This window comes from Neovison vison, chromosome 13, assembly GCF_020171115.1.
Source record: "Neovison vison isolate M4711 chromosome 13, ASM_NN_V1, whole genome shotgun sequence".
Lineage (NCBI taxonomy): Eukaryota > Metazoa > Chordata > Mammalia > Carnivora > Mustelidae > Neogale > Neogale vison.
The window spans coordinates 27964995-27990324 of NC_058103.1; positions in this window are offsets into that span (position 1 = coordinate 27964995).

Here is a 25330-nt window from a genome sequence, read left to right on the forward strand (position 1 = left end):
TCCTCCTTTTCTTAAACAACGTTCTGAGGAATGGGATTCTAGACATTCCACCCTGCAAGTCTTGGAAAGGCAAAGCTCAGACGTGTGGGAAATGAAGTTAGAATCCAGACTACCCACCCATCCAATCCACTCTCCTTCCCCCCGTGTTTAGTGATGATTCCAAAGCCACAGGCCTTCTCTCTCCTACTGTGATAGGCAAGGGGTAGAAATCAACTGGAATCTCAGAAAGTCCCATCCATCCATCCATCCATACAACTCTTTCCCCTTCCATTTATTAATTTACTCAATAAATAGTCAGCACCTACTACCTGCCAGGAGCTGTGTTAGGGGCTATGCTAAGACCCTGAGACACTGCAACAAATAAGAGACTCAGACCTCACTTTATGGGGCTTATGGTGTAGCTGGGAATGGATGTTCTGCAAATAATTTTACAAATACCCAGTCAAAATTGTGATTGATGTCCCTAGGGAGAATTTAAGGTGCTCTCTGAGCCCATAACCAGAAGGCCTGACCTAGCCACAGGGAGGTGACATTCAAGCTGAGAGACAGAGTAGGAAGTTGATGTTAACAAAGTAAAGAGGAGAAAGAGAGGGAGGGCAAGGGATTCGGGTGGCAGGGCTGGCGTAAGGGCACCCAGGCAGAGGTATTACTTCAAGGGGCCACATGAAGGCCCATGGGGCTACCTGGTAAGAGCAAAGGGGAGGAGGCATGGGGCACACTGGGTTGGAGAAAGCAGCTGTGGCCCCACAGTGCAGGATGTAGGAGAGGGTGGGAAGCCCTGAGGGAGCATTAAGCATGGGATGACTGAGTCCGATTTGTGTTCAACAAGGTCACGCCACCAACTGTTGTTGGAGAGTGGACCCCAGGGGAGCGAGTGGACAGAGGGGTTGGGGGCAGGGGACAGATTCAGGGAGAGTGGCTGGAGGACAGCTGGCCATGGCTAGGACTCGAAGGGGAGCAAAAGAGATAAAGAGCAGTGGAGAGATCAAGGTGCATTTTGGAAGGAGCACAGTAGGACTCCCAGCGCTCTGTGATGGTCTATAGGGGCCCATAGGGTCTATAGGGATCAGGGCACACCTTCAGAGTTGAGCCAGACCCTCAGCAGCTCTCCTCCTTCCAACCTATGACTGCATGAGGGTCTACAGGGTCAGGGAGGGGAGTGGGGGGAGGACCATGGCTGTTTTACCTTTGCCCCTCCCCCCTTCTTATGTTTCTCCTGAGGCTGTGGTATGCCAGCCAGGACCCTGTTTTCTGATCGCCTCTTATGGGTTGGGTAACTAAGGAGACTGTCAACTGAGGATTTTTTTTTTTAATATACTTGCCTCCTCTCTTTTTCTGTACACTCATAGTACTTAGCAGCCTATTGGGTATATAGTCAACAATCAAGTCATACTTGGGGATTGAGCCATCACTCTATAACCTCAAGACAGGTGAGACACAGACGCATACTCACCTCCACCCTGTTATTCCACATCAGCCTTCAAGTCAGCAGAGAAATTATGCAAACTAAGGAGGAAGATGGGAGCAGTAAGTTCCCTGCACCTTAGTACAGGAAGTTGGAAAAACCACAACATCATCACAATCCACGATTGCAAGAAAGACCAAAAAAACAGCATCAAAAGGTGAGGTAGTTTAGCTTTCTTAATAATCTCTTATAATTAGAATATAATTATAATTCTTATAATATACTCTGTTTTCTCCCTGCCTTGTTGGCAGGTTTACCATCTACTCTTCTGTCCTGCACTCAGGGCAGACATCACTAATCCATCATGATAGTTTTCCTTGAAACGAACCTTCAGGAACCCTCTCGGTGCTTAGGCTCTTCTGCTGACTAAAGCTGGTACATAATATTAAACCTATTTGCCATCCCTGGTCTTGACTTTTTGATCAGAATAGGCAATCTAGAAATATTCTAGGCAAGTAAGCCTCCTATTTATCCCAAGTACGAGGTTGTCGATTCTTCTTCTAAAGAAGAAAGATGGTTCTTGACATACTCCAGTGCCCATCCTGCTTTGTTTTATCCTGAAAACAGATCCTATCTCACATGTACCTAAACTCTCTTCTGCATACGTTTCAGAGAACGGCTTATGGAATTACAAGGATCCAACCAAGGTGCTTGCTGTTCACATCTTTTCAACCTTCCACGGCTGGTCTCTTACGTGGGAATTGCCACCCTATGGTACCTCTGAACCCAACAGAAGTATATACACATTTTTACAATAGCAGCAAATCAAATGAGCCTGAACTTTCAGAGTTTTTCTCACTTTACAACAATGAGGCTTCTGCACGTGTCAACCACAAGACAGGGCTACTCGCTAGCTTCTCAATGAGATTCAAGTATTGTGACTAATTGGTTCTCAGTCATGAAGACACAAAGAGAGCCTCTCGCTTTATTTATTTTTTTATTTTTTTAAAAGATTTTTATTTATTTATTTGATAGACAGAGATCACAAGTAGGCTGAGAGGCAGGCAGAGAGAGAGAGGGGGAAGCAGGCTCCCTGCTGAGCAGAGAGCCCGATGCGGGACTCGATCCCAGGACCCTGAGATCATGACCTGAGCTGAAGGCAGAGGCTTAAACCACTGAGCCACCCAGGCGCCCCTGAGCCTCTTGCTTTATAGCAAGCAGAGGAAGAGAGATGAGAGTCAGAAGAATGTGATCCAATTGTCTGGGTCATGAACTGAATTGGGAGTATAAAGTTGCTTTCTTCCTACCTGAACGCAGCCTCATGGAATTAGAACGTCCTGCCCCAAACCCCAATCACTAGGATAAACTTCGACAATCCCACTTGCCTGGGCTAGTAGCCTTGCCCAGACTCGGCTTAAGAATAGTGTTGGGCTCCTATGTACACTAGGGGGTGCAAGCAGGCTTGTTATCCGGCTGGGCCCTAAGAAATTTCTCACAGAGCAGAAGAAACAAGATGAAGACGACCAGGAGTCACTCCTTTGCTTTGGAAAGTGCCGGGAGTAGAGGGAGTCTTGGACCAGAGTTGAGAAAGGAGAGCAACATCCTCATTAATTGCTTGAAGCTGTTTTCTGGTTTTATTTTCAGAGCAGACCCAGCTCCCGAGAACTGGGGATGAAGGGAAGGTTACGTAAGGCGGCTGACCTGCTCCTCCCCTGGCCTGGCAGACTTTCAGCCGCCCGGGGTGAGTCAACACCTGGGAAGTGGCATCCAAGGGCGGCTCTTTCAAGCTGGGTGGAACTTTCTACCATTTCTCGGAGGCCACCGTTTGACCCATTCCAGGGGCTGGGGAGGCAGGAGCCGATCATGTCCCTGGGTGGTGCCTGTTCCTGGCACTAGGTCCATGGAAAGAAGCTCAGAGAGCTTTTTCCAAACTTGAGTGCTGGCGTGCGGGGAAACGGAGCAGTACTCTCCACCCCGGCTTCGTTCACATAATAAGACTTCTGCTCCACTGGCCTACTTTTAGCTTGGAGTGGAAGGAAGCCAGCTTGAGAAGAACAGAGCCACCCTCCCTGCCCTGCTCTTTACCCACTCTTCCAGAGCCTTCACCAAAGGCCTTGTTCTCTGCTGCTGAAGCACCGGGCACAGTGACCATAGTTTCTCAACCTATCAAGGGGAAATGAGTTGAGGAAATCAGCACAGGGTTTTTATTGCCAAATATTTCTTTCCCTAGGAGGACAGCACATTCAAAGCGCCGAGTGGAGATTGGAGTTGGTCCAGCCATAAACCAACTTAATGAACACTAATAGAGAACTGCAATTATTGTTGACTTCAAAATGCAAACAAGAACTTTAGAGGCTGATCCCTATCAGCCGGTCAGGCCCGGCACAGATGCCCGGCTCTGTTTTTGCTGTTGCTTAGCAATGGAAAATGAAGTGTTCCTGTCTCTTATCACTGGAGGTAGAGGTAGGACAATGAGCTTTATTGGACTGAATAGGTATGAAATTAGTTTATTCTTTCCCGCTTGGAGAACGCAATTGGCAGAAAGAGAGTCATTTGGACAATGGGCAGTTCAGAGGTTGGGAGGTGGCTTTCCTTTCCTGTTATCTCAGTAAATCCTAACTGTCGCGGGTTTTCTCTACAGATGGAGTTGAACTTTTGCCAGGAGTGTTCATCCAAAACTGTCATTAGAGAAAATAGCTACGACTAGAGATCCAAAGACAAGAGAGGGAATGAAGGTGAAGAGAGTGAAATCCAGAGTGTTAATTTGGCGGGGGGGGTGGTACCAAAAAAATCAGTAATCAAGATAAATAATATTTTAAAACAATATTTTGTTTTAAACCCAAATGGATACAAAATGATTTATGGTGAATAAAATATCAAATTTTTAAATTATGACAGGATCAGTCTTGCTGATTGGTTTTCCCTTCTGGCATCAGGTCCCAATAGGTCATGTCTTGGCAACAGCCTCATACACATTTCCAACATGGAAGACTTTTAGAGTTGCTTTCTGCTCAACAATATTTGGCTGTAAGGTTGAGGGTCTCATAGCTAGGCAGAGGGACTCTCTTGCCCTCTGGGAAGAAGATCTTGCAGTCCTTCAGCTAGCCTCTTCCAAGACAGTGGGGCTTCTGGGGCAGTGACACAGGAAGTGCTAGAAATCCTTGACCCTACTTCAAGTTGCCCAAGACAACAGAGACAGGCCTAGAACCAGCATTTTATGGTAAAATAATCTCTTTTGTTTTTAGTATTAATAGCAACTCCTGTATATTGAGAATCTTCAGGTTGAAACACATAGAATTGCCAATATTCAACTTTTTTTTTTCACCTCAAACACATACAATTTAATCAAATGCATGCAAGACTGGTAAGCTGAATACTGGACCCCAAAGATGTCCTCTTAAACTTGGACATGTTACCTTACATGGGAAAAGAGTCTTTGCAGATATCATTAAGCTAAGGATTTTGAGACAGGAAGATAATCCCGGATTATCAGGGTGAGCCCAAGCATTGACAAAGATCCTTATGTAGAAGGAAGCAATGCTGCAATAAAAGAAGGGCAATGTATTTATTTATTTTTAAGTATTACTTATTTATTAGAGAGAGAACACATGCACATGCACAAGCCAGGGGAAAGGCAGAGAGAAAGGAAGAAGCAGGCTCCCCACCAAACAGGGAGCCTCATGCAGGGCTCAATCCCAGGTCCCTGGGATCATGACCTGAGCCAAAGGCAGATGTTTAACAACTGAGCCACCCAGGCTCTCCAGGTAAAGTATGGTTTAAAGATGCTATTCTATCGGCTTTGAAGATAAAGGAAGAGACCTCTAGCCAAGGATCACTGGCAGCCTCTAAAAGGAGGAAGAGGTAATAAATAGGTTCTCACACGTGGAACCTCCAGAAGGAATGCAGTCCAGCAGGCACCTTGACTTTAGCCAGATTTCTGATCTCCACAGGGATGAGATTAAATGTGTGTTGTTTTGAGCCGCCACGTGTGTGGTTATTTGTGGCAGCAGCAATAGGAAACTAATAGACCAGGCACCATGTTAAGTACTTTACATGCCCAAAGAAATACATTAAAAATCTACCCTCAGCCTTCCCAACGACTCAGTGCTCCGATGGTTTCCTTCCTGTTTTGCATCCTCGATTTCTTTTTCCTTAGTGAACCTTTGCCATCGACATGCATACACATTCTGGTATCCATCCTTAAAAAATAAAACAAAAAGCAAAAAATCAATCGTATCCACTTATGATTTTAAGGCAAAATCAAGGGGCACCTGGGTGGCTCAGCTGGTTAAGCCTCTGGCTCTAGATTTCAGCTCAGGTTGTGAGCTCGCGGTGGTGGTGAGATCGAGCCCCACGCCGGGCTCTGTGCTCAGTGTAGAGTCTGTTCGAGATTCTCCTTCTGCCTCTCTCCATGCCCCCATGCTCTTTCTCTAAGTGAATAAATAAAAAAAGTCTTTTAAAAACTTGATGAACTATAAATAAAAAGCGATTTCTGTAACCAACACAGAACATCTACCAAAAGCCCACAGCAAACATCATATTTAAAGGTTAAAAGTGTCAAAAAAAAATGGTGGCTTTTATTCAATACTGTACTGAAGGTACTGGTGAGTGCGATAAAACAAGTAAAAGAAATAAATACAAGATTTGAGGTTCCGAATCAAGGAAACAAAACAGACATTAATTGAAAGTGATATAATTATTTTCATAGAAAACTCCCTAAAATTCTACAAACAATTAGATTGAATAAGCAGGTTTAAAAAAGTTGAGGGATAAAAGAGCAATAGTTAAAAATGATTGCTTTTTTATACATCAGCAACAGAGAGAAAATATAATTTTAAAAACATATTTTCCAAGTGCAATAGGTAAGTAGGGGGAGACTGAGAGAGAGAGAGTCCTAGAAGCAGCTCTAAGAAAAATGTACACATCTTTAATGGAAAAAATATAAAATTTTATTGAAGATATAAATAAATGGCCTACAGACTCAATGAAGTTCTAGTCAACAACCCAGTGGGCTTTCTCATGGAATTTGTGAAGCTGCTTCTAAAATTTACATACAAAAACAAAGGACCAGAGAGAAGCCGACACACAGGTAGGGAGACTTGCCTTACTAGAGGTCAGACTTCATAGTAACTAAGACAATGTGGGTTTACACAGATCATTAACTGCGTAAGTAGAGTAGAATAAAGATTCTAGAAACAGATGGATCATTTAAAAGAACCATGATTTAAGCCAGCACAGACACCGTAGATCAAAGGGGAAGGAATAAATTAATTAATAAAAGGGAAAAGAGGAAATGTGATATACCATATAAAGAAACAAGTTCTGATGGACAAAAGATAAGACATGAAGATAAAATGTGTACTATTTTTAGAAAATACTATACAGGGATTCATTACCTAGGTCCCACAGCCCGCTCCCCCCGAGAATAGAATTCAGTATTCTATATATTCTATCATATTCTATAACAGAATTGTGACCACAGATGGGAAAAAAATTGATATTTATTTCCACTGACCTCTTATTGATTAGAGATCCAGTCATGAACATAGACAACAGACCATAGCAATTGTGTGGTACCTGTATCTTGCCACTAAAAAGCTTCCATTTTCATATCCCATGATATTTATTGTAGGTATTGTAAAATATTATTTATGTCTGTCATAATAGTTACAGCAGCTATTAGATTTTCTACTAAATCTTATTATTTAAAGCATAAAGGAGAAATGCATTTATGTCATAATTTTTGGTATTTTGATAACTATGTTTCAGTATCATTGGTTTTCTTTGTAATCTAATGAGTTTCATTTCATACATTTTAAAACATGCCAAAGGATCCATGGCATAAAAAAATAGTTAAAAGCCCAAGCTATAGAAGTCTACCTATATAACCTCAGTATAAAGAAGAATTTCTTAAACAAAAATGTGAGCCATAACAGAAAGGAGTGATAAATTTGACTAGATTAGAATTACAAACTTTTCCCATCAAGTATACCATAAAGAAACTAAAAGATATTCATCAAACTGGGAGAAGATATCTGTCTTACCTATTTTTTTAAGCTTTATTTATTTGAGAGAGAGAGAGAGAGAGAGCACATGCGCACAGAAGAAGAGAAGCAGATTCCCCGCTGAGCAGGGAGCCCGATGTGGGACTTAATCCCAGGACTGAAAGCAAATGCTTAACGGACTGAGCCACTCAGGCGCCCTCTGCCTTACCTTTTTAGCAAAAGATTGGTATCTAGTATGTCTAAAGTTCCCTACAAATTAACACATAAAAGGCAAACCAATTTTTTAATGGACAACACAATAAAAGACATTTCACAAAAGAGAACATAGTGACCACAAATGTCTGAAAAGATGTTTCTCCTCAAAAAGCAAGGAAGTGTTCATTTAAAACAAGGACCTACCATTTTACACCCACATTGACCCAAGAGAATATAGAAAAGTATCTGGCAATACCAAGTGTTGACAAAGACATGGAGCCAAGGGCACATTTATGTGCTACTAGTGGGAATATGAATTGGTTCAACGACTTTGGAAAACACTTGGGCATTACCTTTCAGGTGGAGATGCACATACTCTATGATCCGTTGATTCCACTCCCAGTTAAATGTCTGGAAAAACTTACACACGTGGACCAGGACGTATGGGTACAGACGTCATGGTGTAATCATGGTTGGATACCATGCTCATGTGAAAAGGAAGGCATGGCAGCCACACTATCAATACGTATGAATCTCAGCAACCTGATGTTGAGCAAAGAAAGCAAATTTCGGGGCACCTGGGTCAGTTAAGCATTCAACTCTTCATTTTGGCTCAGGTCATGATCTCAAGATCATGAGAACTACCTCCCTGTCTGGCTCTGTGCTGGATGTGGAGCCTGCTTATGATTCTCTCCCTCTCTCTCTCTATCAGGACACTTGGGTGGCTCAGTTGGTTAAGCGACTGCCTTCAGCTCGGGTCATGATCTCGGGGTCCTGGGATCAAGTCCCTCATTGGGCTCCCTGCTCAGCCGGGAGCCTGCTTCTCCCTCTTCCACTCTCCCTGCTTGTGCTCTCTCTCTCTCTGTCAAATAAATTAATTAAATTTTTAAAAAATTCTCTCTCTCTCTCAAAAAAAAAAAAAAGCAAATTTCAAGAGAAGGCAGACAGTGTGATTCCATTTATATGAAGTCTAAAAATAAACAAAATGGACTATGTATTATTCAAGTATACACAGAAATGTATAAAATTATGCACGAAGACAAGGATGAATACATACAGGTTTGGGGAGTGTGTGCCTTTACTTAGAGGCAGGAGGCGGAGTCTTTGATACGTAGGAAGAACCCACAGGGGGTGGATGTGTGGTGTGTGTGCGTGATTGTTTCTCTTATTTTCAATGAGCCAGTTCATCACTAAAAACAAAAATTAAAACACTGAAAACACCCAGAAAACAGCACTTCCCTTTAACATGAAAGAAGACTGAATTAATGGGAAAGTTTGAACTATTCTTGGGTAGGAAAAGCTAATATTATAAAAATGTCACTTGTCCCTCCCTTAGTTTATATATGTAATGGATTCTCACTAAAAATGTCAGAAGCTGGAAGGGGGTTGGGGGCTTGGGTGAGTCTGGTGGTGGGTATTATGGAGGGCACATATTACATGAACACCGGGTGTGGTGCCTAAACAATGAATTTTGGAACACTGAAAAAAATTAAATTAAATTAAATTTTAAAGAAATGTCAAAAGCTGCCTCTGCACCTTTTGGTTCCCAGAGGCTTTTTCCTGCATTCAACCCTGAGCAGACCCACCGGGATCTTCTCCCCGTATTCTGGGCCACACTTACCCCAGGTTGTAATTTACTTGTATAAATCTCCTCCTCCCCCTAGACTGTACCATCCTGAAGGTCAGCAACTATGTGTTCTTTGTTCAGCCTGTGTATCAGTTCGTGTAATTACTATCTGGTGTATAAGGTTGTTTATAAATATTTGTTAGGTAAATGACTTATTTCATCCAATCCCCTACACATTTCAAAAAGGGGGGGTTTTGTCATCTCTGTACGCAGATGAATTAAGGGAGGCCCAGGGAAGTTTGGTAACTTTCCCAGGGTCAGCCCAGCTGGTGACTCTCTCAGGCTTGGCAGGGGTACTGCTGAGCAGAAACGAGGTGCCAAAGGGTGCTCACAGCTTCCTTCTTGGAGGCCACTTTTTAGTGGCCCAAGGTCAGAGGACTAGGACCCAGCAGGTACAGAGTGGCGAATTCCCCCACCTCTGCTACAGAGGCCTCCACCCGACTCAGACCCACAGAGCATTCCTTGGGTACCTACTGTGGGCCGCAGGGCCAGTGTGAAGCCGTTCATTTCACCCATCCCTCAGTGACCTCATGTGAGCGTGACCTACTGCTCCCCACGAGCCTGCAGCTTTCCCGGTTCAGCATCCCGGGAAAGCTGTCCATCCCAGGCAAACCAAGTCGCCAGTTGCGACTTTTGTTGAGCCGGTAAACACACTAGCCATAAAGAGAGGGAAACCATTCAAATAATCTCAATTTAAGGACAAAGATGCTGGATTCCTTCCCAGGGCTGCTGCAATGATGACCCCAAACTCAGGATATAAAAGAAGGGAAATGTTCTCTCTCTTAGTTTTGGGGCCTGGAAGGTGAAATCAAAGTGTTGGCAGGACCCAGCTCCCTCTGAAGATTCTAGGGGAGAACCCTTCGTTTCTCTTCCAGCAATCCTTCTTGCTCCTTGGCTTACAGCCGCATCCCTACAATCTCTGCCTCTGCGGTCACGTGGCCCTCCTCCCGGTCTGTCTCCATGTCTGGATTCCCCTCTCCTTTCTCTCGCAAAGACACGCGCCAATGGATTCAGGGCCCACTACAGTCCAGCAGGACCTCGTCTGCCCAGACCCTCATCTGAGAGTTTGGGGGGTCATGAATTGGGGAGGACACTATTCACCCCACTATGGATACTTAGATGGGAAAAGTCACTTCCCAAGCTCATGGAGTAAGAAGGGGGACCGGGTTCCAGCCCAGGCCAACTCTGTGTCTGTTCCCATGCCCTCTGTGACCACTCCATCCTGCCTCTCAGTTGTCTCCATCTGTGGAATTGAATCAGAGTTTTATTACCTTCAAATTGCTGGGCACAAGCCTCCTAACAGCATTTCAGGGAGCAAGGCCCTGGAAATCTCATTTCTGCCAATCCAGGCCCTCAGGGAGCAATGTGTTTTCACATTCCCCTCCAGATCCTTGGGACTGGTCTTCCAAAGGACAGCTCGTGGGTTTGGAGAGCACACTGTCCAGAGCACACTGTCCAGTCATTTTTGGGAAAACTGCTTACTTAATTGATGTTTAGTTGGGAACTTAGAAACATCATCCCAAGGAGGAGCTCAGTTACAATATACTGAAAACAAACACACAAAAATTCAACAAAACATGCAACCAAGTGCCCCCCTCCCCGGTACTGCTTCTCTTGGGGCAATTCATTACTCTTTCACATTTGCCTAAAAACCCAAGTCCCATTTGTCTTCTGGATCGTTTTGGTCCCTTTGCTTGTCGAAGTTTGTATATTTCTTCCCCTGAGATGAATTCTCAACAACCCAGTAGGGTTGGGTGACACCTTCCTTTGGGTGACAATTCACCATGTAAGGAGAGTCCCTGAGATCTGAACTCACCAAGGAAAAACTTCCATTTTATTTCAATGGTTTGCCTCTGTTTACTGCCAGGCTGTTTATCAGCTAAACAAAACTAGCAACTAGTTGTAATCAGTTTGCTTACTATTCTCTAAATGAAGCATGCCCGAGGGGCCACCACCAACCTCTGTCCCCTCCGCAGCCCACTAAGTGTCACGAAACTCATTTGTTACATATTGATCTGTTTTGTTATTGTAGTTTTGTTGTTGTTTGTCTTCCCTTCTCAACTAGAATGTTAGCTTCATGAGAACAGGGCTGTCTGGGTCTGTTGTGTTCCCTCTGAACCCCTGGTGGCTTAGAGAAGCAGCAGGCACCCAGCAAGTGCTTGGTAAATATCTGCATAAAACAATGGTCTCTAAATTTTAATATAAACAACAAAATTTAATATTGAAATTTCTGGGGCACCTGGGTGGCTCAGTCGGTTAAGCATCTGACTCCTGGTTTCAGCTCAGGTCATGGTCTCAGGGTCGTGGGATCAAGCCCCAAATCAGGCTCCGTGCTTGGTGCAGAGTCTGTTTGAGATTCTGGTTCTTCCTCTTCCTCTGCCCCACCCCTGTTTGTGTGTGCTCTAAATGAATGAATGAATGAATGAATGAATAAATAAATAAATAAATAAATAAAATCTTTAAAAATATTTATTTTTTAAAAATAAATTTTAAAATTAAAAAAATTTTTAAATAAGTATTTTAAAAAAGATTTTATTTATTCATTTGTCAGAGAGCAAAAGAACACAAGCAGGGGGAACAGCAGGCAGAGGGAGAAGAAGGCTCCCCACTGAGCAAGGAGGCTGATGTGGGACTCAACCTCAGGACCCTGGTATCATGACCTGAGCCGAAGGCAGATAGATGCTCAACCGACAGAGCCACACAGGTGCCCCTTTAAAAAAAATATTTAAATATCATCTCTTTAGTCTTCCAAGGAAGCCAAAGAATGCCTTTTTGCCTTTTTTTTTTTTTTTTTTGTCAAGGTCTTTGAGGTTTATGAGGACTCAGTCTGCCGAGGAAGAAACTTTGGCCATCAATATTTATATTAAAGGTTCTTAACTTTGTGGGGATGCGAACCTTTTGGAGCCTGATACAGATGATAAAATTTCTCCTCAGAAAAATGTGCCCATTTGGAGCATTTGGTGTAGGACTGAGGGGTGGGGTGGGATGGGCGTGTCCCCCAGTGCCTTCCTGTCTACCTCCCCAGCTCCGATGTGCCAGCACCAGAGCAAAGGTCTGAAGAAGATACAGATAATGCATCTGATCTGTGCTCGGTCTTACACCAAGCGGATTCATTGCCTAAGGCTGGAACAAATGGCTCCAAATCTGGTGGCTTAAACCACAGAAATTTCTTCTCTTGCAATTCTTCAGAGTAGAAATCAGACACACTTCCTCCAGAGGTTCTGGGGAGAACTACTTGCCTCTTCCAGGCTCTGGGTCTCCTGGCATCCCTTAGCTTGTGGCCACATCTCCCCAATTCTGCCTCCTCGGTCACAGGGTCTTCTCCTCCGTGGCAGTCAGATCTCCCTCTGCCCCCGTCTGACAAGAATACATGTTGTTGCATTTATGGTTCACCCTGAAAATAGAGGGTGACACTCTCCCCATTTCAACATCCTTCATGATCACTTCTATAAAGTCTCCACACTCCTCCCCCCCCTTTTTAACTGTTTAAGGTAACATGTATAGGTTCCAGGAATTACTACCGGATATTCATTCTTATTATCCCTAAAGGAGATCATTATTCAGTGTACTTCAACAAATAAAGAAGAATGAGGCATAAATCAGAACACACACACACACACACAGTTACCTGGGAATGTTCACTGTGTTTTGAATCTGGGTGTGACTACATTTCCAGTATTCACAGTATTTAAAATAAGGAAGCCAGAGTGTGAAAGACTGACACCACCCGCCAGGCCCATGCTTCCTTCCCCTCTTCCTACCCCCATGCTTTGTTTAAAAGCCACGGGAGGAATTTCAGGTTGCCTGGGGACCAAACAAAAATAAGAGGGAGCAGGCAGATTTGTTTAAGGGGCTCTCCAAGCAAGTGTGTCCACTCCTGTCAATATGAGGGTGAAAGCCAGCTTGTCCCGATGCTCTGGTGCCCAGTTCCATTGTAAGTTAACAGTATTCCAGGAGTTCCCCACCTTCTCGGGGCCCCTAAAGCAGTGCCAGAAATATTCTACCTGTAGTAAACTTTGCAGTCATTTAAGAAGAGAAATGGGATTTAGAGCCATCGCTCTAAGGCTGTACGAGGAGCCCAAGCAGACTGATGGCGAGAACTCCAGCAGGCGCTCTCCCACAGCCGCGTGCTGATTGAAATCACCAAGAGAGCATCAGCAATCTGGAGAGTCACACGTCTTTTTCCCTTCTTGGCAAGTTAATGTGGCCTGACATTTGTCTCAAGTCCACCTAGTCTTTTAAATATGTGTATTATGTCATTTTATCCAGCAGGTATGACAAGTGTCCTATATCCCGAGTTCCTTTAAGCAGCAAAGCAGATAACTTTTGGTTCTCTTCTACATACACACAACAGAACTTTCCAGAAGGCTCGCTGGCTGCACACAATGTGTCTGGCACCGATGTCTGACAAACAGGAAACAGACCCTGCGCTCAAGGATCTCATAGCCCGGAGCAGGAAGGCTGGGGTATGGCATGTGACTTTTCCAGGTGCTTGGGATTCTGGTTATAGTCTTCAGGCCGAGAGCAAGAGGTACTAACTACCCTATATTCTAGAGAGAGCTGCCCCTCCGGGAGTTACTGAAATATGTAGCCTGTCCTATAATGGCAACCCCACTGCCCTCCTCCAATCTATAGCAAACAAGACCAGACACTTGAGGGAAGGAAATAATTGGATATGGTAGAATATTGCTCCCCCAAAGATGCCATGTCCTAATCCCCAGAACGACCTGTGTACATGTCCCTTTACCTGGAAAAAAAAAAAAGGCACTTGGCAGAAGTGATCAAGGTTAAAGACCATGGCAAGAGAAGATTATTCTGGATCTTTCCGGGGGGCGGGGGAGTGCTGAATGAATGTGTGCTTTTCTAAGCTACTCTGTTTTTGTAATATATTAAAGCAGAAATAGAAACAAATATGGGGTATTTGTACGAGAAAGGAGCATTTTCAATTTGGGGGCATCTCCCAGCTGGGGCCCCAAGAGAACAGCTCCTGGAGACTAGTGGGGCTTTGAGAAGGGAGCTAGAGAAACCTGACAAGCTGTGAGACTTGAAGGCCTGTCCCACTGGCACAAGGTCAGGAAGACAGCTCCTCAGAGAATGTGAGGTATCCCCGCAAGTCTGGGTGACATGAACATGGAGTCGGGTTATCTCCCAACTAGCTGCAGGACAGTGGCTGCAGGCAGGAGACTTGCCCAAGCTTCCTGCAAGGACAGAGAGAAGATGGAAGGCCACAGTGGAAGGAGAGCCCAGAAAGCCCCATGGAAGGACCTTCCCAAAGGCTCCTGCCAAGTGAAGGGCCCTCATTCTAAATATCTTGTGAGTGCAGGGGAGGTGAGCCCCAAAACAACAGGGGCTTGCTGGAGGTCAGAGAGAGGGTGTATCGATCACAGAGTTGGGGAATTCTCTGAGGCATTCACAAATGGGCAGTTTGAGGGAGGGCCTGCCATGCACTTCTCAAGAACACCAACCCTGTCCCTCAGGTGACCTTCTCCGTTTCCAACCCTGGACAAACCAGCAGAAGGCAGGGAAGGAGTAGTGAAGCAACCAGGAAGAGTGAGCCCAGCCCTGTCCCTGTCCCCACCGTAGCCTCCAGCCACTGGCCCGAGCTGGGAGGAGGGCTCCATGACACTAGATGGGAGATTGAAATTTTGATCTCTGCTGGACAGTCCATTTCAGTACCCCCACATAGAACTGTTCTCACAGTGCCTGAAAAGCTGTGAGGCAGGGAGAGACCACAGAGCATGGCAGGCGGCGGTGCAGGGAGAGAGTAGAGTTGTGTCCTCTTATATCCACTGAGCTCAGCCTGGTGAATAACCTGGTTTTTCAACAACACATCACAATGGATGTATCTTGACATCTTCAGGAGACCAAGTAGAGAGTTACCTAGACTTCAATGCTCTCAGTATATTAAAAAGAAGAAGAAGAAGATGTCAAAGGGGGTTATAAAATCTGTAGGATGTTTCAAATATTGCTTTTAACAAATTAATGACTTTAACCAAAAATATAGTACAATATGATTGCATCTATCATGACATAATCGCTGTTCATTATTTGAAAATAACCATGAAACTGTAGCACACATTGGCCAGTGTGGTTGGGGGATGAGATATGTTCAGAGGCCCACGATAAATCTTGCTTTTCAATGTGGTCAGTACATTATCCTGAGGATGTCTCTGTGTACACATGCATCTTTTGAAAGACAGCATCAGGAGTCTGAATGTGAGATTATTTCTGGATGTGTGGCCCAGGTCAAATGACCCTCCTTTCCCTCACCCCTCCAGGAATGGCTATAGGAGGGATAGGAGAGTTAAGGAAAATGTCCGCAGACTGAAGATCTCTAAAGTGGGTGTTGAGAAATTAGGATGACTCTATCAATGAGGAAGGGTATTCAGAGATGAAGGTCAGTGATGCAAAAACACAGAAGCTTGGGTGTTTGAGGAATGGCTGGCACAGTGGCGGTGCTGTGGAGGGAAGCTGGGGCCAGAATGAAGGGGTAAAGGCTTTTGGTGGTAAAGGGCCTTGACTGTTGAGCTAGGGTCTTGGACTTGGTCCTGGGGACCAGAGAAAGCCAGAGAGGCTTGAAAGCAGGGAAGGGGCAGGATCAGATCTGTTGTAGAAGGTGACTCTTAGAGAAGGCTGGAGGCTGATGGAGAAGAGGTGAGGCCTGACCCTGGAGAGAAGCAGCCAGATAAGAAGGTGGGATAGGTCAGGGCTCTATGGCCAGACTCTGCTTAGGGATGAGGAAGGATCCAATGTGACCTTGAGCTCCCATTTAGGAAGCTGAGAAACACCACTGACCGTGACCTGGACTAAGAAATCAGGATGGGATAGATAATGAGTTCAACTATAGATATTTTAGACATCTCTGTCCAGTGTGAGTTACCTGCAGAGAGCATCCATGGAGGAGGTCCCCAGTGCCCTAGTCCCTTCTTGTTTCTTGAGATTCTGCAGCCTCAGGGGCTGGTGGAAGGACAATCATTTCCTTCTCCACTTAGTGCTGGCTGGGGGTAAGTGTCGATTGGACATGGCGAAGGGGAGAAGAGAGAAACAGCCTGGGACTGTTTCTCTCCTAAAGTGTTTAAAACAAACCCAAAATGTATTTTCAAAGACCACTTAGTTGAATCTAGAAGAAAAATGTGCATGTGTATTGACTATAAATATATATGTGTATATATTTCTTTTGAAATGATTATATTTTTAGTTCTTTAAAAATAATAATCATCTTGGTGCCACGCTTAAGCCACCTGTCCTGACCATGAGCTTCAGGAAGAGATGGTGGGCAGGAAGGAAGAGAAGCTGCTATTTGTCTCACCACCTGCACATGACATACATCTGTACACACCCAGATGGTGAGACAAGAGCATGTTAAGAATGGTGACCTGGGTCGTAGGACATCAGGTGGTTTTAACTTGCTCCTTGATATTTTATATACAATTAGGACTTTTCTAATGAACATATTTTTCTTAAAAAAAGAAAAAGAAATAAAAAGCATCTGAATTGGCAAAGAGGAAGTCAAACTTTTCACTCTTTGCAGATGACATGATACTTTATGTGGAAAACCCAAAGACTCCACTCCAAAACTGCTAGAACTTGTACAGGAATTCAATAAAGTATCAGGATGTGAAATCAATGCACAGAAATCAGTTGCACTTCTAAACACCAACAATAGGACAGAAGAAAGAGAAATTTAGGCATCAATCCCATTTGCAATTGCACCCCAAACCAAAAGATACCTAAGAATAAATCTAACTAAAGAATCTGTACTCAGAAAACTACAGAATACTTATGAAAGAAATTGAGGAAGACACAGAGAAATGGAAAAACGTTCCATGCTCATGGATTGGAAGAAAAAATATTGCAAAAATGTCTATGCTACCTAGAGCAATCTACACATTTAATGCAATCCCTATCAAAATACCATCAACCCTTTTCAAAGAAATTGAACAAATAATCCTAAAATTTATATGACACAAGAAAAGATCCTGAATAGCGAGATGATTGTTGAAAAAGAAAACCAAAGCTGGTGGCATCACAATTCCAGACCTCCAGCTCTATTACAAAGCTGTCATCATCAAGACAGTATGGTACTGGCACAAAAACAGACACAAAGATCAATGGAACAGAATAGAAAGCCCAGAAATGGACCCTCAGCTCTATGGTCAACTAATCTTCGACAAAGCAGGAAAGAATGTTCAATGGAAAAAAAAAAAAGCCTCTTCAATAAATGATGTTGGGAAAATTGGAAAGCTACATGGAGAAAAATGAAATTGGACCAATTTATTTACACTACACATGAAAACAGACTCAAAATGGATGAAGGACCTCAATTTGAGAAAGGAATTCATCAAAATCCTTGAGGAGAACACAGGCAGCAACCTCTTTGACCTCAGCTGCAGCAACTTCTTCTAGGACTATCGCCAAAAACAAGGGAAGCAAGGGCAAATATGAACTATTTGGAAGTTCATCAAGATCAAAAGTTTTTGCACAACAAAAAAACAGTCAACCAAACCAAAAGACAAGGACAGAATGGGAGAAGATATTTGCAAATGACATATCAGATAAAGGGCTAGAATCCAAAATCTATAAAGAACTTGCCAAACTCAACACCCAAAGAACAAATAATCCAGTCAAGAAATGAGCAGAGGACATGAACAGACATTTCTGCAAAGAAGACATCCAAACGGCCAACACACACATGAAAAAGTGCTCAACATCACCTAGCATCAGGGAAATACAAATCAAAACCCCAGTGAGATATCACCTCACACCAGTCAGAATGGCTAAAATTAACCAGTCAAGAAATGACAGTTGTTGGCAAGGATGCGGAGAAAGGGGAATCCTCCTACACTGTTGATGGGAATACAAGCTGGTGCAGCCACTCTGGAAAACAGCATGAAGGTTCTTCCAAAAGTTGAAAATAGAGCTACCCTACGACCCAGCAATTGCGCTACTGGGTACTTACTCTAAAGATACAAATGTCGTGATCTGAAGGGGCACATGCACCCCTGTGTTTATAGCAGCAATGTCCACAGTAGCCAAACTATGGAAAGAGACTAGATGCCCACCCGCAGATGAATGGATAAAGAAGATGTGATACACACACACACACACACACACACACACACACACACACACACACAGGAATACTATGCAGCCATCAACAATGAAATCTTGCCATTTGCAATGATGTGGATAGAACTAGAGGGTATTATGCTAAGCAAAATAAGTCAATCAGAGAGACAATTATCATATGTTCTCACTGATATGAGGAATTTGAGGAATAAGACAGTGGATCATAGGGGAAGGGAGGGAAAAATGAAACAAGACGAAACCAGAAAGGGAGACAAACCATAAGAGACTCTCAATCTCAGGAAACAAACTGAGAGTTGCTGGAGGGGAAGGGTTGGGAGGGCTGGAGTGGCTGGATGATGGATATTGGGGAGGGTATGTGCTATGGTGAGTGCTGTGAAATGTGTAAGACTGATGAGTTCACAGGCCTGTGCCCCCAAAACAAGTAATATATTATGTGTTAATTTTTTAAAAAGAAAGGAAAAAAAAGTAAGGGAGGTGTGGAGGCAGCAAGGCTGGGGAGCACCAAGCTTGCTTATCTATCTGTGGGAATTCTGGAGGGGCAATGGAGCAACACAAGAAGCTGGAAGATTAAACACCCATCGAACCATCGATTTTCCTTCTAAGAATGCATCAGAGGAAACACTCTTCATCCTACTACAATACAATAGTCACATTCCTGAGTTTATAAAAATTGCTTTATTAAAGAAGTTGTTTCTATGATTTCAAAGAAAAAGGAGGTGAATAGGGACTCAATTCACATTCACAGTAAAAAAGCTTTTTTTTTTTTCCTGTAGGAAGTTTGGTAATAAAGTGCATTTTAACTCTATGTGTGTTTTTTATTATTGCAAAAGGAGTGGTTGATATAAACTGACAAGAATTCTGAAATCATGGAGCAAATCTAAACAGAACACAGATGATCAAAATAATTCTGTTTCTAGACCACTTTTGCTCAAACCCCGTTGCATGCTGGAATCACTGGGGAGCTTTGTAAAAATACTGAAGTCAGAGCCCCACACCCAAGGGGTTCTTACTGAGCTGATCTGGAGTGGGGCTGGACTGCAGTATTTTTAAAACACATACCCAGGCAATTTTAATGTGCAGGCAGACTTAAGAACCACCAGACCATTAAAATAAATTGCCAAAAAGCATATCATTCATAACCATCTTCAAAAAAATGCAATGCCAACCAAGCAAGCAGTGCTCAGAGTTACTGTGTTCCTATGCTGCCCACTCACCAGATTCTCTCTCTTCTAATTTTTATCAGAATATACTATCTGTACAGAAATACACATGTATCATAAGCAGATAGCTCAATGCATTTTTTTTCCTAGAGGGAGAAAGAGTGAGTGGGGTAGGGAGGGGCAAAAGGAAGAGGAAGAGAGAGAATCTCAAGGAGGCTTCATGCCCAATGCAGAGCCTAACACGGGGCTCCATCTCAAGACCCCAAGATCATGACCTGAGCTGAAATCAAGAGTCAGACATCCAGCTGAATGAGCCACCCAGGTGTCCCTCGATGCATTTTTACCAGCTGGACATATCCACGTCACCAGCACCCAAACCAAGAAACAGAACATTACCAGCACTCTAGAAGCTCCCTTGTTCATTCTAGATTGTCCCACAGCATTTCCCTTATGTGTTTGATACTACTTCTCTCTAGGCATTTGAGTTATAATCACTATAGATCCCTATGATGCAAAGAAATTTCCTTAATTCATCTATCACATTCTATCTAATTTGAATTACAAAAACTGTATAAGAGGAAATAGTTATGAACAAGTATTTAGCCATAAGAAGTTTATTGCCAACTGTTTATAATAGAAAGGGCCATGTGGAAACATACAAGTAAATATCTGATCACAGGATTCAATTAAACAAATTAGCTAACCTCCATATGAGACTGACCAGTTTACATGCAATAGCATCAATAAGATAGAATAAAGAGGGGCCTTCCACAAAAGAGTTTGTTTTTCCCAGTAGAACCCTAGAATAGGACAGTTACAGACTGAGTTGTGTCCCCCCAAGCCCAGTTCATATGTCAGAGTCCGAACCCCAGTATCTCAGAATGTGACACTATTTAGAGATGGTGTGTTTAAAGAGGTGATTAAGTTAAAATGAAGCTGTTAGGATGGCCTAACTCAATAGGACTGGTGTCCCTGTAAGAAGAGACTAGGACACAAACAAGCAGAGGGAAGATCAAGCAAAGACATAGGAGAAGAAGGTCATCTGCAAGTCCTGGAAAAAAGCCACAGAAGAAACAACCTTGCTGACACCATCATCTTGGACATATATCTAGCCTCTATAACTGTGAGAAAATGAATTTCTGTTGTGTGAGAACACACCCAATATGTGGTATTTGTTCCACACTATAGCAAACCAATACAAACACCAAGACTAGAAGCAGCAGATGGAAGAAGAAGATGGGCAATGGGAGGGTGACCAGACTAGTTTGGGGCTTCTGATAAAAGGAGAAGACTCTCAGAGGAGTCTCTTGGCCTGGGTAGCTGAGCAGTGCCCCAGTCATCCATGGCCATGGCCGTGGACAGGAGACCTCATGCTCACACACAAACCCTTGCATCTGCTTCTCCCTTGCTCTGCACATGGGAGAGCCAGGTTTCTCTCCTAAGCACCTCTAGGCATGGCCAAGTAAAGAGGGATTATCAGGTGGGCTGAGAAATCCACTCTAGCCAGAGCAATATGGATGAGTAGATGCTAAAAATTGCCAATACTTTCAGAAAAACTAACAGAATGAAATAGAAGCACCAACTCACCTCCAGAATTTACACCTGAAGAAACAGAATTCATGCAATGGAGAAGAGGAAGAAGGAAAAAAGAAAGGAAGGAAGGAAGGAAAGAAAGAAAGGCTTTTTAATAAATAGAATTAATATCTTCAGAAACAGTTGAGACAGCTGCCTATTCAGACAGATAGATATATAGATAGATAAACAGATAGACAAACAGACAAAACGTCTAAGTAGTTCTTCTAAGTAGTCCTTCTAAGTAAAAGGATTCTTGGAGACTAAAATCTTGATTAACAAAAACTAAAGCCCGATAGAAGATATAATTTCCACCCATCAGCTTTCTTTCTTTCTCTCTTTTTTTAATTCACCCATCCTAAATGGGTTTCTAAAATGAAAAAGTCTGACAATTTCTAAGGTTGGTGAAGATGCAGGGAGTCACAAATTCTCAAAGGGTGCTACAGGAGTACATAACAAGCATGCCATCTTGTAGATCATCTTTGGAGAAGAATTTAACAGTTTTTCTAATAAATCAAAAATGTGTATATCATTTGATGCAGCAGTTCCTTCTCTGAGTATAAACCTTAGAGGAACTCTCACACATGTACAAGTAGAAGAACATATGTGTTTTCTGAAGTGTTGTTTCTAAAAGCAAAACAACTCAGAAACAGCTGAAATATCTATCACTAGAGAAATGAATAAATGCGTTGCACATATTCCTACAAAGGTCTATTACATGGTAGTTAAAATGAATGCACTAGATACCCAAAAACTTAAATAATTTTTCCAAAACTTATTTTTGAGTGAAAAAAATACAGAAAGGTAAATCCAGTGTGACACTATCTTAAAATGTTAAAACAAAATAAAGCAAAACCAAAACCAAGAAGCTAGGAAAGACTGAGGGGTGATGGTAGAATATATGTAAACACATAATGCTATGGTAATAATTGCTCTGGGAAAGATAAAGGAGTGGAGAGAATAAATTAGTAGGGAGAGGGATAAACTGCAATTTTATCAGTAATATTTTATTAGAAAGGAACAAGAACAAATATGACAAGACATTAATGTTTATTGTTTCTGAATGATGGGTCCATGGGTGTTTGTTATGTAATCTTCTGTAATTTTCCATGGTTTACAACATTTTCAAATGAAAAAATCCCCACCAGTATGGACTGATAAATAAAATGCATATAAGTGAAGAGTGCGTTGACAAACTGGAATGTTGAAACAAGCAAACTACCCAATACATAGTGCAAAATTCCAGCCATTGAAATGTGGGAGATAGAAAAGTGAATATTAAAACAAAACAAAACAAAAAAACAGAAACAAAAACAAAAAATCCAGAACCATAGTGCACCTGGCTAGCTCTGTCAGTGGAGTGTGCTAGTCTTGATCTTGGGGTTGTAAGTTCAGGCCCCACATTTTGTGTAGAGGTTACTTGAAAATAAAAAATCTTAAAACAACAACAAAAACAACAGCAACAAAGAAACAGAACCAAGAGTTCCAATCTCTGTCTCAAAAAATATCCAGAAAGAAAATGGATAGAGAAAATAATAAAAAAATTACACACAAAAAATTCAAATCTAAGGAGGTTCTTAAGTCTTCATACTAAAAGAATCCACAAAGTAATGAAAAGAAACACAAGAGAGGAGTGTAGAGGATTTGGCCCTGGTCATACTAGTAAAATTTCCATGATTAATGAAAATCAATCCCAAAGAAGAAGAAGAAAAAAATCCCAATAGTTTAACTTCAAAGGAAGAACAAAGGGACATCAAACTTCTCAAGGGTAATCAGTATAAAATTCCATAAGATGTAGTGCCATAAATTTCTATAGAAAAAAAAATGTTATATCTAGAATTCTATACCCAGGTAAAAAATTATTTAAGTGGAAAATAGAAACAATTTTAGAAGAGCAAGGACTCAGAAAGTTTCTTTCCACGAGTGCTTTCTGAAAGATTCTCTAGGGGATGTACTCCACCAATAGGAAAAATGAATCCAAGAAAGAGGAAGATAGGTTTCAAGTCAAGGAAGTGTGGTTTTAAATGTGTAAAAGCAGTAAAGTCCAAATGACCCTCAAAAACATGGCCACAAGGTTTAATGAACTGTTAAGAAAAAACTCTCTTTGTTTTGAAATCAAAAGATTTCAACAAAGCTTGGGAATGGGTGAAAGGAGACTAAATGGAGGTGAGGGTTTGGGAAGGAAAGACACAATGAAGTATCAAGGTCTAACCTTTTTTTGAGAGACAGAAAGAGAGCATACAGGGAGGAGTAGAGAGAATCCAAGCGGACTCCCCACTGAGCTTAGAGCCTGATACAGGACTGCATCATCACAACTCTGAGATCATGCCCTGAGCCAAAATCACAAGCCAGGTGCTTAACCAACTGAACCACCCAGGTGCCCGGCAAGATCTAATCTTCTAAATGGCAGTAGGTCATAGACACTGATCGGCTCTCGACACTGGTGGAAATATATACAGTCAAATATGCTGAGTATAGTGTAAAAAAAAAATGCTTGAAGAGAAGAAAAAATAAAAACAGAATGTATACTTAGCAAAATTCTAATGAATAAAAAGGAAAAAAAGAGAAAATAGCCAATTTATTATAGCTTGACCCTTCTTATCCTCAAAGTGAGAAGCAAATGCTCAAATCCAGAGTGATTCTACAACAGTTACTCAGGCTTGATTTTAATCACCCAGCAGCTGTGTCTATAGTAACTGAAAGAGGAAACCCCTAAGCCAGTGGTTCTCAGGGTCGCAAAAATAGAGATCACTGGGCCCTACCCTCAGAGTTTCTGACTCAGTAAATCAAGGGTGGGGCCCAAGAATTTGCATTTCTAAGAAGTTTCTGGATAATGCCCATGCTATGGTCTATGGACCACACCATCGTCAAGGTGTCCTGCCTGTAGTGAATGAATCACACACATTGATTGTCATTGCTCGCTGATTTTCCTCTTAAGGAGGTAGTTCTCAAATAGCACATTTCTGGGACACAGTGGAGGGAAGGCCTGTTCCATCTGCTCCTGATAAACAAAAAGAGGTCATATTTTTATTCAGAAGAATATCAAGGCAGCCTTTTGCTGATGAAGGAAGTCTTAAAGTCATTATTTATTTGTTTGACAGAGAGAGAGATCACAAGTAGGCGGGGGGGGGGGTGCTGTGGGAGGGGGATGGGGGGGAGCAGGCTCCCTGCTGAGCAGACAGCCCCATGCAGGGCTTGATCCCAGGACCTTGAGATCATGACCTGAGCTGAAGGCAGAGACTTAACTCACTGAGCCACTCAGGTGTCCCTTAAAGTAACTTTTTTAAAGTCAGATAAAAGGAAGAGGGGGCTGCTGCCAAAGCCAGGTGACCCAAGTGGAAATACTGGTTGAACATGCCTGGGAACATCCTTCTCTTACTCTAGATAGGCATAAAACAAACATTCTCTGACATTCATATGTGTATTTCATAAGGCATTAAAAAAATAAAATCTGAGGTCATCAATTGTATTAGAATTCTTTGTTTTGATTTTTAAAAAAACTAAATTTAAATGGATTTAACAACAACAACAACGTTATTGGTTCCTGTGATTCAAATTCAAGGATTAACTAGCTTCAAGCATAACTAAATCCAGGGGTTCAACTGATGCTATCAGAGCTCCACTTCTCTCTTTGCTCTGTTCTTCTCTGTGAGGGCTTCACTCTTTTCGTGGACATTTACCATTGGCAGCCCCTGGGAGCAGGTAACTTAAACTTGCTTTTATAGCCAAGAATCCCCCCCAGGAAAAGAGCTCCTCCACATCACCCACAAGAATTCCAGTTTGGGCTCCCATTGGCCGGTCGGCAATCAGGTGCTTATTATCATTGAACCAATCAGGGTCCAGGAGGACTACTCTGATTGGCCAGTTCAAGGGGGTGTGGCCAGCCCCACCCAAAGCAGAATTACCGGGAGGGGGGAGGGGCGGCTCAACAAAGGAACCTTGTTACCTACAGAAAGAAGCAAGCCAGGAAGGAGTGAGCAGGCAAAAGCAATAGGTGAACCCAGGGCTGTTTTTATCTTGTCAGATTAACAATGCATTAAAAAACAAGATAAATAAAATAAAATTACTATGTAATTCAAAAATCATTTCCTAAGGGAAAGCCAATTTTAACCATGAAAGAAAACACAAAAGCAAAGAAAGTATCCAGTAAAAAGCTCTCTTTTCTTTAAATAAAGGTAGCTTTAAGCAAAAGTCAATCCATTGTCCTGTTTTTATAAAAATTTTACTTAGCTAATGCGTTTACTTTCCATGCTACTAACTCCTGCCCTCCAATAGG